The sequence below is a fragment of the Acipenser ruthenus genome, chromosome 26, assembly GCF_902713425.1.
Source record: "Acipenser ruthenus chromosome 26, fAciRut3.2 maternal haplotype, whole genome shotgun sequence".
In the NCBI taxonomy this organism is placed as follows: domain Eukaryota; kingdom Metazoa; phylum Chordata; class Actinopteri; order Acipenseriformes; family Acipenseridae; genus Acipenser; species Acipenser ruthenus.
In genome coordinates this window covers 20,925,124-20,942,525 of record NC_081214.1, presented here as the reverse complement: position 1 = coordinate 20,942,525, position 17,402 = coordinate 20,925,124, and the positions used below count along the sequence as shown (strand labels likewise).

At 37.0% G+C, this 17,402-nt stretch overlaps 1 protein-coding gene and 1 pseudogene across 9 annotated transcripts in view; both read left to right on the top strand.

Annotated features, from left to right (window-relative positions):
• Nucleotides 1-209: 209 nt before the first annotated feature.
• LOC117430885 (selenoprotein T2-like) lies at nucleotides 210-8,010 on the top strand (annotated as a pseudogene).
• Nucleotides 8,011-10,966: 2,956 nt separating this feature from the next.
• LOC117430884 (ecto-NOX disulfide-thiol exchanger 2-like) overlaps nucleotides 10,967-17,402 on the top strand; it is a 117,754-nt gene continuing 111,318 nt past the window's right edge. For 8 of the 9 annotated variants that reach the window (XM_059001500.1, XM_059001496.1, XM_059001495.1 and 5 more), the window contains exon 1: nucleotides 11,074-11,167. The gene's annotated coding sequence lies outside the window, so the exon portion shown is untranslated. The other variant, XM_059001493.1, reaches the window with a different exon arrangement.

Sequence of the window (17,402 nt, the reverse complement as noted above, 5' to 3'; positions counted from 1 at the left end):
ATATCTCATGCCATTGACTCCTGGGACCAGCCTAGTCGACCTTCTCTGTAGCTTCTCAAGCGCAATAATGTGCTATTTTGTTGTAAAGTGACCAAAAGTGGATTGAATAGTCTCGTATTTAGTAGAACATCTTTAATGACACATTATTATTGTTCAGACGATATTTTAACACCCCACGGATAGGAGGCGCTGTCGATTCCTGGAACACCGCACAGAAGAAGTTGCTTGGAAAGAAGCTGCTGAGCGCTCTCTGCTCAGGGCCGGTAGCGTTGTTGTTTAGTGAGTTCGGTGTCAGTCCCAGAGGTGTTAAAATTTGGTCAGTTTCTCCCAGCAGAGGGATAGGATGGTAGAGTACAGCCAGGCAGGGATTCTGACCGCCCTGTTGCTGTTTACGGCGGTCACGTTGCGGGATGTCTACCTAGGAAAGAACAGTGCTCAGCAACACCAGCAGGCCACGAACAGCCTGGATATGGAGCCTGACGACTTGCGGGAGACGGAGCCGCACAAACTGGCCAAGCAGAAGCTCTACACCGGCCCCGTCCTCAAGTTTCAGTACTGGTAAGAAAAAAGGGGTCAGTGAGATATTGGCCAGCTCGATCCGTATCATATACATGTCTGTAGTGTAGCTACCTATACAATCATAATAATGCACTGTTACTGTTTCGTAAATAACTACTGTAACCAGTACGGTACTGGCTACAAACCCTCAGTAATTTCGGAAATGTAGTCGTACAGAATACGGTTTTGCTCTTTGGTTCTATGTACACTTAGCAGAATGGGTTGTTTTTTGTAACCTAGATTCATTTGGCTTAATCTTAAAATTAAAGCCTGGTCTTAATACACAAACATGATATTTAAAGACCTTGAACGGTTATGTATAGTTATAAGGGTGAGTGTGTGCTGTTTACAGTGTGTACAGTGTAGTACTGTACACTCACTCACTTAGAAATGTGACATTCCAAAACACTACTAACGGGCAGTAGGCTCCTATCTGGTGGGGTTCCAGGTATCAATATCCTTCAATAATGAAAACCTAGACTATACAAACAGCAGATTCTAAAAGTCTTCTTTCATCCCACCTAGCAGATGTTTTTCACTTACCCCTCTCTATGTATTGAACTGGGCTATCACAGATTAGGAGCAGCTGGTCACCTTTCATGACAGGTGTTTTTCAGACAGCATCTTCCATAAAATTTGGAAATCACAACTTTAATTTTTTAGGCATGAAACAACCAAATTAACTAAACTCATGAGGTGTATATTGCCTTGGACAGCAGCCAAATAAGCAATGATGGGTGACCTAGGCAATTGTGTAGTCGAAAGAGGCTGTGGAATAACTTTTAATGATGCAGCTTAGAGCATTCCTTGGAAAAGGCTTATGAGTGAAACGATTCACTTTACAGTATGTCATTGAATTTTAATAGTTTACATAATATGTATTGTAGCACAAAGGTTGTATTATATTATGCCTTTAAATCCACAGGTTACGGAAATACATTTTGAGGGTGAAAGGATTAAGGCATTGGTACTGGTGCACTTCACCCAGCAAGCAGGATGAAATACTCTCATAGTTCGGTGCAGTAACTAATAAAACCCTGATGTATATGCAAAGCAGAAAGGAAGCTCGAGGATTAGCGCACTGAAGTGAAAGAAAATGGCTGTGACTCAGATTTCACAAGGATTATACAATTCAGATTCATCCCATCTGTCTGTCCTAATAAATGTAATTGGAAAGAGATGGTTGCTAGAGATAAAATGTACTCTCAGATTAATCTGTATAATCCTATCAGAATCTGTAGTCCTGTTGGACATGTGGCACAGATAACCCGATTACAGACGTCACATTTCACCTTGGATGTACACTCGCATTCACATTTATTTGTTTTATGCAATGGCTGAAGTAGTGCATTGTTAACATAGCAAATTAAGGTTAAGAAAGATGATTTTAAACCATTTGTTTCAAGCAGATTGTTACTTTTAAGTGTACTAATATTATATTCAATGTATTGCAGTATATCCTGAGGATATAGCAGGGTGTTCGAGGATTACACTCGGGCAATCAGCCAGGTGTACCCGGACATGCGTATCGAAGGAGAGAACTACCTTCCCAAGCCCACCTATAGGTAAAAAATTGTGCTCCAGTTAGCTACAGTGTGTGTGTGTGTGTGTGTGTGTGTATATAGATGGATGGAGAGAGAGAGCTTCTGATTTACAGTTTTAACTGATAAAAACCGATTTTTTGTATTTGAGCAGTGTATTTCTCTTCTGGACTCTTTGTTGTGCTAAACTATTTTCTTTTTTTTCCTACCAGATATATTGCTTCATTCATTTCATACTTTAAATTCCTAGTAATTGCACTGATTGCTAGTGGATACAGTCCTTTCCCTATGCTTGGAATGGACCCCCCAAGAATATGGACATGGAGCCAAGAGAATATGGTAAAGACAATCCCCTCTGCTTGTTAAACTGCTTTGACCCTGTAAAAACCACGTGCATTCTTGGCACTTCAACCATTGCGATTAAAAAAAAACTCAGTAGTAGCACTGAAGTACCTTTACTGAACATTTTTTCCAAAACCATACTTCGACAATAGTTCCAGCTGCATTGACTTTTACACATTAGTTGTATTCATTAATATTTAAAAGAAAAGTATTAAACAGTGCTGCTTGCATCAATTAAAGCAAAAAAATAAACTTAACACTGCACCATCTAATAACCAGTAAACAAAACATCTTGGTGTTGCATACAGTGCAGTACAATTACATTACGTTTCCAGCTGTACAAATACATTCATTTTGTTTTGTTAATCAGAACCATAACCATACACATACTTTACAAGTGCACCACTGTGCTGCACAGAAATTTAGAACATACATAACATAAGTTATGTATTAAAGTCATTCAAAGTACTGTACTCAATTCAAACAATGTTTTCTACATTGGGCCATAAACACGTTCCTCCTCTATCAGCTCGTTCTTTAATTTAAGTTTGTCTTTGTTTCGTCTGCAGTCACATACTGTTTTTTCAGCATAGCAATTGCCATGAATTTCAGCAAATTCAACAACTCACAATTTCAAACCTGTTGTGTAGCATTTTTGTTTTTTGTGTGTCTTCTACTTTTTCCAGTCTCAAAGATAGACACCTGCATTATTATACCATTGCAGTTACAATGAATGGAAGGCTTACTTAGTTTATTCGGCTTTCTAACCAGTAGCTGTTTGCTACGTATCCCAGGGGCGGGTTCAGTCTGATTGTTGACAAATCAATAGCTCAGGAGGGTGCGAATAAGAAAATTCATAGAGATTGACAGCTATGAAGTGAAGAGTGTGTGTGAAGAGTGAAGCAGTATAGCTGTTATGCTTTCATATTCCAAAGATTGGTAACTTTAACCACTACTTTTTTTCCTCAATACACATGTCTGGGCCGAGAGGAGGTCAGTCGAGTTTGAAAGCTTACGTTTAACATTCAAAATGACTAAGGGTATTGAAAGTAACAAATTACAACTTTTAATTAGAACAGTGGTTTTGTGTTTCTACTTAGCAATACGAGCTGAATGCCATAGATCCATAAAAAATAATCTGGTTGTTGACAGTTAAGTTTGTGTGAGCCATAATAACTGTGGCTGTGGTAATCCCATTGTGGTACTGGTACAGTAGTTTCATATTAGACACACCGGCACATACGTCGCACAGGTGTATTAGTCGCCCCCCCCCCCCCCCCCCCCTTTTAAGGGCCGCTCAAATGCCTAGAAAATCGACTTCTACAATGTTTTTTTACAGTAGGACTAAAAGACACTTAATAAATTCTTTGACAAACGTGTGGTCTGGAAGTCTTTCAGTTTCTTCATTGCTTGAAGACATACATTATTAGCACTATGTGTTTTTGATATATTTTTGTTATTTACATATGCTGTGCCTCAAAGTTTATATATATATATATTTTTGTTTGCAGATTAGTTCTTGTCTCATGGTATTTTTCCTCAGCAACATGATTGAGACACAATGCTTATCAACTGGTGCATTCGAAATCACTTTAAATGGTAAGTTTACACCATGTAAGAAAATTAACAAAGATCTTTTCAACTTGCATGTTTTGGGAGCCTGCAGTGTGAAAATACTACTCATTTCTTTGTGACAGCTGTATGTATATGCCTGTTAAGAGTCTTAATTGCATTGAAATAACAATGCACTTCCTTTAATTAGCTTGAGGACATTTGCTTCAAATTGCTGTGGTGGTTAGATGTTCAAGGTCACTTTCTAAAGGAAACCTACAGTTACAGTAATTGTAAGATCTCTATGATGTCTGCTAGAGGGAGACATAATGTCAAATAAGAGCTGCCCTCTACTCTCTTAAAATGATGGTTGCTTCCAGCAGAGGTTCTTATACTTGCTTTGCATTGGTGCAGAATACTGGAAGACACTTTCTGTTTGTGTTGTGAATCCCTTCAAAAAGAAAGTAGGTATGAGTTTTTCAAAACCCCAGATGCCCTAGCCCTAACTTCCAAAACCTACATTTCAATGCAGGTCTCAGATCAGTAGAGCCGAATGTGGGCACCAAAAGTATTCCTGTGAAGGACAATTTTATGATAGTATGCAAATGTTAAACCAAATGGGTTTTCATCCAGTCATTCTGAACAGCCTTTCCTGGCCTGATGAGTGATTGGTGCCTGTGGGAGCCTGAGGTCAGTCTGCCTGCAGGTGAAGCTGCCTCCCTCCAGACTCTTTCGGTCTCTGCTTCGGGATATTTCTTCCATCTGCCTAGCCTGTCAGTTTTCTGTGCAGGAACTGCCCTCAACGCAAAGCAGCTGCAATGAGGAAAAAATCTTCCAGCACTAATTAGTCAGAATGAGGATCAGGCAGGAAGCAGGTGTCTTGGTGCTCCACAGCACTGGGGTGCTAACTCTTCACAGGGGAAGGTGGAGCATTTGAGATTCAGCAATCTGTTCAGCGTTTTTGACTGGCAGGTTGTAGACTGGAGGTAAAACTGTCAGAAACTAGGAGAGGTAGACAAACAAATATTTTTCAGTGTCTTAATCTTGCCAAATTAAAACTTTTTGAAAAAATTGCCAAGAAGGACTTCCCAGTTAGCAATTGTATTTAAAAAAAAAAAAAAAAAAAAAAAAAATTACTATGAAGAGTAACTTATGAACACGTCCCTGGTGTATGTGTATCTTAATTATGCAAAGAGAGGTGGCTGTTAATGCAGCTCTCAAGAAACTCCTAGACCAAATCTGTTCCATACACATTGACAGCATATTTTAATGCATTTAGTTATGTTAATGAAGGGGTCAATACATAATTGAATTAAGGGTGGCATAAGGGGTGGAATTTATGTGGCGTTAGAGAAGCCCCTTGACTCTAACATATCTGTTCTGGCTTTCGTTTGTTTCAAACTGAATTTGAATTTTACAAGATGGGTAATCAGATTCCCTGTCACTTGACAAAACTTTAATACTTTTTTGATATCTGTTTTGGAATGTGTTTTCTTATCTCCATTTTCCTTTAAGATGTTCCAATCTGGTCAAAGTTGCAATCTGGTTATGTGCCTAACATTCAAGAGATTTTCCATATCCTGGATAATCACCTGAAGATGAATCAAATAGACAAGACTTCCTTTTCGACGCTGTAGCAGAACCTATCAAGCAGAGAGATTAGTAAGTAATTAAGCCAGGCTGCCTATCATGGCTTAGAGGTGGACAACTTCATAAATGATAGGCAGTTAATTAATCTGAAGCACTGTGAAAGAACATGGATTAGCATCTGCCCACCAGTCATACCGTCTGATTGAGGTCTGCACATAAGAGAAAAAATCTACTTTTGAAATGTTAATGGAACTAGCTTTTAATTGATTAAACATCGCTACTGATTAATGCACAGTATTGTCCTCTATTGTAATAGGGGATATAGTGGAGGAATCCGTACTTAAATCCCTATAAAAGCATGCCATGCTTCAGAGTTCTTGTATATCTAGACAGCCTCTTCTCAAGTTATGATGCATCTTGTTTATCTGTATTCATTATCAGAAAAAAATTGAGAAGATCGGCATCTTCCCGAGGGGCATTTAATTTTCCACTATTAGTGGAGTCTGCAGTATATGTACTGCAGGCTCCACTAATAATGGGAAAATAAATGCCCCTTGGGAAGACTTGTTACCACCAGGGTGCAATGCCCTCAGCATATGGCTTTGGGCATTATAGCCCCCTGTTGGTAACAATAGTCTTCCCTCAGGTCAATAATTTTCCACTGTAGCCTTTCTCTCCCGTACATATTTACTATCTAGAGATATATATATGCAGATGGTGTAGGTCATGATGCTCCACTTTTTATTGAATTTATAGCCACAGTGAGTGTAGTTGTACAGTTATGGTTGATTGATGTTAAATGTTTTGCACTGCACACTTCATTGTGGTACCATTAAAGCTTTGAGGTAAATTTATGCAATGAAATACGTTTTCTTTTTTTACGCACTCTTCAGATCAATAGTTTAACTGAATAAGAAATAACTTATGAGCAGGTCTTGCATCACCAGATGGCCTGGCTTGCTATGCGGTCTTGAAGCTTAATTAAACGTTATGTATGACTGAATTAAGGAGTAATGTCTTTATATGTAGCCTTACCCTTTTTTGCCTTATTTCTTCAGGTATCTGGAGGAGGTTTCCCAGTGTTGGTGGTTTGTTCTGTGGGTTAATGAAGGCTTGCACTGAAAACAGCCTGCTGTGTGTGCAAGCCGGACCTCCTCCCCATGTGACACACTGCAGACACTCAAGGAAGCTATCCTCTGTGGCAGAGCAAAAAGCTCCATGAACTGTGGCTTTAGGATCTATTGTATTTTAATTTAAAAGATTTAAAACTGACTGTCATTTTATGTACTTGAGGTTTTCTTTGGTGCAGGCAACACATAATTGATTCTTCCTTTTTCAGCTTAATAATAATATATGAATTCTGCCTGGCCTTAAGATATGTTTGTAGAATGTGTTGTGTACGTACTTTAACATGATTAGAAAATGTATGTCTTGTTTATGGGAGAGGCTGTTCATTATCTGATTGTCAAGCTAATACTATTGAGAAAAGGATTTGCTGTAAACTTCCATGTACGGGCTCTGCAGGACCTTGCCCTCGTTCATTCTCATCCAGGATGAGAACAGAAATGTAAAAATGCACACAGCCAAATTAACGACACCCTCGATATATGGATTTTTCTTGCATTCCTAAGTTGCCTGTCTTCTGCTGCAGTTTAATTGACATTTTATCTTTCAACTATTTTAAATGTGTTGGTTTTTTAACCCATCCCAAGCTCCAAATCAAAGCTTTCCCTTAATCAATAAATCTTTATTTTATATAGCGCCTTTCATAGTGGACCACCATCGCAAAGCGCTTTACAAGATACAGTTAAAAAAAAACAACAAAAAAAAAACGCATAATACATTACTGCTCGTGTTATGATGACTTTCCATGCATAGTTTTAGAGCACTGGTTTCTATCTTTAAACTGTGTTAAAGAGTTCACTCTAACAAATGATTAGTTCTGAACTAGCACTGAAAAAGAAACCGTTAAGAAAATCATAAGATAGGTAAGCATCAATGAATATTGAACATGCCACACAATTAAAGATTTTGAACAACAAAATAGCTTTGAAATGTTTCACATGTTAGTATGGAGATCATGCAGTGATGTAGGATACTTCAGACCATATCACGTTTTATTTTTAAATATGCATTGTTCTTAATGTTGTTTAACTGCAGTCCTTGCTGTATCCGCTACAGGCACACTTCACTAGGTTTCCTGTATAATGCAATGCCAACTCATTAGAAATGTAAATGTTTATCATACTAACCCCAATGTTCTTGCAGTAAGGTATGTGTTTAGCAGGTATTTTTTAATATGATTATTGGACATGCCTGCAGCTTTTCTGTTTTATAGCTCATTCGACTGCCTCCTTTTTGTAGCCACTATTCATTTACAATACACAGTACCTTTTTTTTAAATCAAATAAACCCTGCTTTGTTCAAATGCATGAGTGTTTCTCTGCAATGTAAAAGAGCTTGATAAGTAATATTCAGCCTGAGAAAATCAATTAAAGGATTAGCTGTTGGTTCAATATTTCACCCCCTACTGTTCTGTTGTTTTAGCAACAGTGGCTGTTTCAAAAACAACAAAACAAAAAAACACAAAACTCAAGTTTGTGATGTGATTTTGTGTTAATTTATTTCTAATAAAGAAGGACCTATGAGAACAAAAAATAAACATTAGCAATTTGTTTTACTTACCATGACCAAAAATGTCCCTGTTATCAGGTTTCATGCCATTTTTTAATACTTAAGTAGATTAGGGAAATAAGGGATTAAAATTGGAGAATGGAAATAAAGGGGTATTGTGGTTTAGTTTTTGGATTATGTACTATCTTGGGAGGGAAAGTTACTTGGGTGCAGGAGTGGGTTTGTCCTTGACCAGGACCAGACTAATCTGATTCGGCTGTGATAAAGCTGTAACAAAAAGCCTTTAAATGGGGAAAAAAAATCTATGAAACTACATTGTTTTAAAATAAAAACTATATTGTACGTGTAGTGCAGTCTTAGGGTTTAAATGTAACCCTGATTGAAGTACTGATATGGCTTTCATAAAAATAAATGAAAAAGCTGCTCACTGTTTAGATTTCATAGAAATATAATTCTGGAAGTTGTGCAGCTGAACCTATTGAACAATCCTAGACAGGCACCTGTTGTTAAGGTCCCATGTTGCCGATACACAGTGCAGCAGAGGGTGTCTGGCAGTATCTGCCAATGGAATATGAATTGCATGGATCAAATGGGATTGAAAACATTTGTATCGCCCAAATATACAAGAATAATGTCCTTTCATCCCTGCAGTTGGAAAAAGTGATCTATGGGTAAAGTCAAGAGTAATTGTTAGATTGATGGAACTGTCAGTGGTTACAGAGTGGGTTGCAATGTTCTGGAGCACTGTCATCACTTACCTTTACCCTTTACACTGCCAAGAATCTATTCAAAGGTGTTCCATGAACAGAGAAAAAAAAAACTTGCATGTTGTCAGAATGCATACATTGCAACTGGAGAGAACCACAGTAAATAAACAATACCACTAAGCTTGTGAAAATTCGGTACAGTGTAGAAAAGGGATGTTGTCAAACTGTGCTTGTATTTGTTTAAAAATATAGTTCAGATTTAGAAGATGCAGATAATAACAGACATGAACTGAATCAGTTTATGGATGGATAATGATGTCATCTACAAGAGCGCTCTGTTTAGTATAAAATGACGAAGAGAATAAACAGACATTTTCAAGCATGACATCCTCAGTTCCTGTACCCATTTAACTTGATTGGGGGTTTTATAATAAATTCTACATGGCATGTTTTTTTAGTACTAGGACTTGCAATGCTGGCAGTTTCAGCATATTATAAAATAGATGAATCGCTCAAAAACACAGTGCTCCTAAAATGAAAAGTTAAGTGTGCTGAAAAAGCAGCCGTTTTATCTTCTTATCTACCCCATGCAATCTCGAAAAGCTTATTTATCAATTACGGTGTCTTACAGTATTCTTGCCTCCCAGCGGGAGTGCTGCTGTACTTCAGCGCTCACGAAAAGAAATATAACTCTGCAGGAAGTCTGAGAGGTTATATAAAAAAAAGTATATGTATTTGCATATTAAAATCTGCCTTAGAACATTGTAGCAGCTCTTAAAGCCTGGTGACAACTGGATGCTTGAAATGAGTGCTAATGAACATTTTAAAATCTATTTTCATCCGTTTTCTGATTGCAGCTAGACCAGAGGAGTGAGTCTGAACTACAACAACCCATGCAAAGTAAAAATGGAAATGTTAACATATGGAACTCTTACCAGACTGGTTAAAGAAGTAGCCACTTTAGATCACCCGGTAAAGGATGTGGGTCCAAATCCTGAGATTCATGTAAAAAAGTGCTGAAGCTGATCCCTCAACATATAGATGTAGTTATATATGTTCTTGGTAAAACTTCACTGTGAATGACTGTTGAAACCCTAAGAGCAAGGGTCACCCTGAAGGAATAAGAAAAGGAGCATTAAACTGAGTATGTGTTGTGACAAACCAATGGTTTCATTTGGACTTCAAGGGGTTTTTTTTTTTATTAACTTCTCAGAAGAGGGGAGTGGAGCTTGAGGGTAGTATTATACTAAAGGAAGATGGGTTCCTTTGATCTTAGGAAAAGCTTTGTACACCTACTCCATACGAGCGCTCGGAAGAACACTGTGTGCCCATTAAGAATCTGTGCACGTTTCAGTTTCGAGCTCAGAGCTGACAGCGCGGTGGAGCTTTACTGCAGACATCTTAAATACACACCATTCATACAGTACAGCTTGAAATGTCTTACCTTCTTGTTCCCTGTGACAAGAAATTTAGTGTGAAAAATGAGTCAAATTTCAAACAGATTTTCTATTTTTAAGCAATAAAAAATAAGCTGGATAACCTAGCCTCCAGTATCTGCACACATTATATATATATATATATATATATATATATATATATATATATATATATATATATATATATATTTACAGTGACTCTTATTGAATCTGATCAGGGATCTTAATGCCTTGCCAATTAATCCAGTTAATGATTACAGTTAAAACTGGGACTAGGTGGCACAAAAGGATTGATACCTAATCCTGATCCAGTAACTATAATGTCTAATGTTTAGTGTAAGTCTGATAAAACAATACACACGTGTAGTTCATTGCAGTACACTGTAATGGATTACACGTGTGGTTTATCAGACCTTTTAAATATGTATTGTTTTTTTAAAACACATTTACAATTGAGTTTATACATGTATGTGCTCACAAATTACTGTTGAAAACAACTGCTATTTTCTTACCTGAACTCCAGGCACAGGTGTACAGGGGACCTTAACAACAGGTGCCTGAACCCAAATAACCGCTCTTCAACCGTCATGAGCAGCGCTACCAGCACCTACCAGTTAGGAAGGAAGTTGCAACATTTTTCCCCACAAGGTGTCTCTCTAACGCCGACTGAACGTACTTGTCCTCCAGGTTCCCAGAAGCCATAGCAGGTAGTCTGCCTCTCTTTGTTGGTGGCGATATTGTTGTCTGCTTGGTTGGTAACCAGGAGGAAATGCGGAGCTGAGGGGATTTAAAACGTTCCGTTTCAGCAGTGAGTAAATGCGACTGTTATTAGAATTTTCAATTGATAAATAACGAATAGCTTACTTACTGTTTTATTAATTTAAATAATTGTTATTGGTTCGTGTTTGGAAAGTCTAATGAAACAACAGCGATCGGGCAAAGTTTTGAGCTGTTTTTGGTCACGTAACGATATTATTTGATAACAAAAGTGTTTATAAAACATTGCAGTGTTCTCGATATTAAAACATAATTAACAATACCTTTGTCTTATCTTTTTCATATTTGTATAACTACTTTGACTTTGTCCCAGTAGAGCATCGTGATGCCAGCACTAGCAGGTGCCGATCATTATAATCAGGCGCTGCTAATGTCTTCACCACAAAAATAATTGTTTATATTTCCTATAGCTGTCAGTAGCGGATTTTAATACCAACGCTGGAAACACAGATGCAGAAGCAGAAGCATCTACAGTAATATGTACCGGTGTAGTGTTATTTTTTGGTACGCGTTAAATAGAGGTACACAACATTGAAAAAAACCCCAACTGAAAGAGAATCCTCATACATTAAACTATGTTTGTTTGACTTCATGATTGTGGCTTATAGAACGGTAGCCAGCCATGCTGAGAAAATATTGTTTTCCACATATTAAATATATGAACAAATAATGATTATCATGAACTGCTTCCATAGCTTTTGACATCATTTAGGACAAGTAGCAGATTGTCAAGAAAGATGTACCGTACATCGTTTCCTCTCTAATGGACATCCAACAGAATATTTCTCATAAAACTACATTGATTTATTTTCAAACTGCAGTACTTGTAGAAAACATCTAAATGAAACGCAGCTACCGCTGATTTTACGCATCCAGGTGCATTTATAAAATATAGATAGGCTCATCGATAGACAAACATATCTTTTACATCATATTGACTTGAGTTTGGTCTGCCAAGGAAATTATGAACATATGCATAAATAAATCAAAATATATAAAACGAAAATATGTAAAATATGTTGCTGTAAGTATCTTTATGCTGGGAGTATTTATGGTTGTCATTTGCATTTTAGCAGTTAATGGAGCCCAGAGACATAATTTGCCAGAAGTCGAGTCAGTGCTGTGGATATGCTTTAGGGATGCATGTCTTGGCAGTAAGTTGGAAATCAAATGGGTTCATCAATGATTTTAAGACACTGGAATTGTATCAAGAACACCAGATACTTTGCAGAGAGGTGAAGGTCAAAGGTGCATGTAAGAAATCAGTGTAATTATGTAATTCTACATACTGTATGTATTCTTTGATTCCATCCACTTGGAAAACTGATCATGTTTACTTGATGCGCTCTAAAGTTATCGACTAAGCTTTATATTTTGGCTGATAAGTAATCTTCAAAGTTACAGTAAATGGCCATGCTCTTGATAAGAACTGTCTGTGGGGTTAGTTTGTTATTTCTGTGAGTGCTGTGAGGTTCCAGTATTGTTAAGATGAGGCTTGGTAAGTAAATTGTCCAATTTACTGGTTCAACAAGCAATTTTTGTTTGGTTACAGAATCTCTCCCTTAGGTGTATTACCCAAAGATACTACAAATATAAGTTCATTCAGAGCATTTTATGTAAGGTACTGTTATCACTACAGTGTGGGAAATCCTGTTCTACACAAGTCTGCAGCAGCATTTAAGCACGTGGCGTCTACAGTATAGGCTAATCCTTCACTGACTTATAGAAAAGTTCCATTATGTAAACCCTATGAGGTAAAACACTATTATATATATATATATATACACACACACACACACATACATACTGAGCATCAAAAGAAACTTATCACTTATTTATTTGGATAAAATTCACTAGATGTGATTGAAAAATGACAAACTCTGTTTTAAAGCAGGTGCAGTGACTTTTTATTGTGCTTATTAACAATTGACATCACGAAGATGCTGCAAAATGTTCTGTCAATCTTGGGCAGGTGTTGTGACTCTTGGTCTCCCAGTTCATGGCCTGCCATTGACAGTGTGTGTCTGGTTATACCATCTCGCCAGGTTTGAAATTGCTGACTGTGAGCACCCTAGACGGCGAGCCACAGTACGCTGCCCTAGTCCAGCCTCCAAAATGCCGATTGCACTGCTCTCTTGACAGACGTGGCATATTGTTTTTTTTCTGTTATTTTTCGTTATTGCTTTTATTCAAGCTTGCAATTCAACAGCTGAAATTATTATTATTATTTATTTCTTAGCAGACGCCCTTATCCAGGGCGACTTACAATTGTTACAAGATATCACATTATTTTTACATACAATTACCCATTTATACAGTTGGGTTTTTACTGGAGCAATCTAGGTAAAGTACCTTGCTCAAGGGTACAGCAGCAGTGTCCCCCACCAGGGATTGAACCCACAACCCTCCGGTCAAGAGTCCAGAGCCCTAACCACTACTCCACACTGCTGCCCTATTAATCACTCCATATCCAGTGTCCAATCAACTGTCTCACTAATTAGGTGATTAAGTGCATATGCTTCAGTCATAGTCACTCAAGCGTGTCATGGTCAAGGATGAGTGATCGAGTGATTAAAAAGACCAAAAACAATGTCCATCATTTATATACCTTATTTTTTTCAAAAATAAATGTTATAATAGGGATAAGCTTCTTTTGATGCTCTGTGTGTGTGTGTGTGTGTATATATATATAAAAATAATAATCATGTCAGTACTCAAAAGGAAGCACTGATATGGAAATATGTTTCTAGAACATTTAACACCTGTTTTATCTGCACCTTGTTAATTTGCTGTCTGTTGCCAGTTGTCTATACAATGCCTAAATTGAAATTTCCCCATATAGTTTAGTGGTGTGCTAATCAGCACATTTAATTGAATGCTTTGGATAAGGCAGAATTTTGTATACTTAAAACGAAGATATTAGGTCTGTTTTAATGATCTAATCAACAGCTAATCTAATAGCCCATGTTTTAATAATAATCTTGCTGTTTTTTTCCCACTAAAGGTAATTTATTGCCCTCCTTATTAAAATCATTAAATAAATGATCCGTGATGGGCATGAATAATGCATCGACTTAATAATACTCTTGTGTCTCAACAAAACAATTCCATGCAAAGATACCTTGTAAGAATACGAATCCCTAGGAAACTCAGAGTTAAATTAATGCCATTCATGTCTTTTGACAGCGTTTAATGGGACTTTCTTTTTGTTAGCACTCTTTGCTAATGCACTGTAACCATTCCCTGTACGGTTAGGGGAGCCTCTTATTCAACATACTGCAGCTATTATATCATTGCAGACGAACCACTATAGAAACTTGCAGTACTGTGTTTGGTAGATAGATCAATATGTATTTTATTAAATTGCTCCTTTTCCTGCCCCAGCCAGGAATCGGACCCACTGTCTATTAAAAAGTAGCTCGATGCGAACATTTGAGCTATTGCCTGGTCGAGAAATATTTTTTTGATTGACTTGATATATCTTTTTCCTTGATTTAATGTCTGTTTATCATTTTCTTTTTGGCAAGCCTTTAAAATATCTCTCTCTTGTAAAAGCTGATGTTGGTGTTTTTCCCACGACCAGTCAGAAATTGTTTTCTCTAAAACAAAATAGAAAATAGCTTGTGACCAATAAAACTGTGAGTGTATGTGTTTGGGGTGGTGGTGGGGAAGATTCAGGAAGGATGGGAGGTTTATGGGTATGTATGTCTGGAAATCTAAGGGTTATTGTGTAATGTGTATTTGTATCTATTATTTCTGTAATTGTGAGTATGAAAGTTTGCTTGAAAAGATAATTAACTCTCCACACGCCAAGAAATATATTCTTTTATAATTAATGTTTGTAACATACGTCCTTCCCAAGGCAGTAAATACAAAACTACTGTATCAGATTTATGAAAAAGTAGATCACTAAGATCTAGGCTACATAAACCAAATGTTGCTGTAAGATATATACGTAAAGGAGGAGAACAGGCACCTCCTTAAATCACAAATTTGAATGCTGTCAGTAACTGAAGTGTGATTGTACCTCAAATGGATAAGCTATTCTCTAGATGTAAAACATGCAAACACACTATATTCCAGCATATTATAATTACTCATATTAATAGAGAACATTGCTTCATTTTCTGTAATTCTCATACTTTTGCAATTGCTCTGCTGGGAAACTATCTCCAAAATAATCTATGGACTTCTGGCTTATAACTACACTAGAGCTGGATTTATTACTGTCCATGAATGTTGGTGTTTTAAAAACATTTTAAAATCTCTTTTTTAACTAGTATTCTGGTCGGAAATATGCTCTTGCATGTTTTGTTCTTGCATATGTAGGTATTATTAATTTCTTAGCAGACGCCCTTATCCAGGGCAACTTACAATTGTTACAAGATATCACATTATTTTTTACATACAATTACCCATTTATACAGTTGGGTTTTTACTGGAGCAATCTAGGTAAAGTACCTTGCTCAACGGTACAACTGCAGTGTCCCCCTCTGGGGATTGAACCCAAGACCCTCCGGTCAAGAGTCCAGAGCCCTAACCACTACTCCACACACATTAACAGCAAGACAATAATTGTGTTAGCCATGTGTATAATTCCTGAGAAATCAGTCTCCTGCAGCATACAGTTCTCTTATGATCTTCGGTCACAAGACAAAGTACTGTAAGATTTTGCCTCCGGAGTTTCTATAACACTGAAAATGTGAAAGTTGCATTTGAATTGAAGTATGAGCAGTCGGAATAGCGGAAAGGGCAGTGGATGACTAAAACATATAAGCTCCCCTTGCAGGGATGCTTAATAAGTAATGCGGCACAGTTCATTCTTATGTTTTGATTTTCTTCCCAGTGAAATCTCAGCTGCCCACACTCTTTTTCATGTGACTTTTGTCTCTGCTTCAAACTGTAATATCAGCATAGCTGAGGAGAGTGGACCAGTGACAGCTTTATATACAAAATTAGAGCTCGCAGTAACATGAAAAAAAATAGATCAACTAAGTCTGCACATGTAAAAATGTAAGCTTGACATCACAATTGAATAAGCACTTCTATAAATATATTTTAAAAAAGCTTGACGTACAGAGGGAATATGAACTTGAAAATAAACAAATGATTCTATAGGAAATGGTTCTCTGTTGAATGCTTTTAGATATCTGACTCGCTATAGGATTTGGACAATTCTTTTTATTTATTTATTTATTGATTGATTGATTGCTACTAAATACTGTGTGCAGTTTGCTTTCATATACTGAAAAGTAGAAGTTTATAGTAGCATTATTGTTTTTATATCAAGTTCATAATCAGATTTTTTTTTTTTTTTTTTTTTTTTTTTTTTTTTTTTTTTTACTTCAGCATATAGGGCATTAAGCATTACATACATTTTTGTTTTAAAATCTTTAACAGGTTCTTGTAAACAGCATAGTTCAATTTGACATCTGAACTTGATTATATATCCAAGGAGCAGTAATTCAATTTTGAGTTAGGATGAAGTCCAAAAACGCTTTGTCTTTGGTGTTGTAGATTATGATACCATAGAAGCAAGACTTCCCCGAGGATATCATTATGGAGGGTTTATTTGATAACCTGTAACAATACTGCAAGGGACACGCTGTACTGTGTAGGCATGGATTGCAATAAGACTCCCACTGGATAGCTAGCTGTTTGAACCATTAGACACATCCTAGGCTTGCCTACGTCAAGCGCAAAGATATGCAGTGGCTGGTTTTATTTCCATCCATCTGCTGATCAGGTTTATTATAGATGTTGTGAATTCATTCCATGCATATTTGATCACATTTATGGAAACTAACCAATTTTACACTTGAAGAATGTAATCCTTTCAATATATCAGTTGATGTTATAGCTAAATACTAAATAACTGATACAAAATACACAGTACTGTTCTTCAGATTTTGTATATCCTGCACCTTCACTTTAACATATACAGTGCCCTGCTCAAAACTAATGCCTTTAGCCTGATGAAACACACTCTGAAGCTGGGTAACATTTGTTGTTGCTCCTGTAGGTGGCACATGTGCTGCTTGGCTCAGACCACTGAACTGCCTCCTACTGAGAAACATTACTTTTATTTACCAGCATGTATTGCAAAGCCCTGTTTATCTCTGTGGGGAGGAAGTGAAAGGGTTTCTAGAGCATTTATCTTCTGAAACTGTACACAGAAAGACTTTTCAGAAGTCATCTTTGGGGTCTGTTTCATAGAATGGCCCAAACTTCAAAACAAACAAACAAAAAAAATAATACAACTCTTT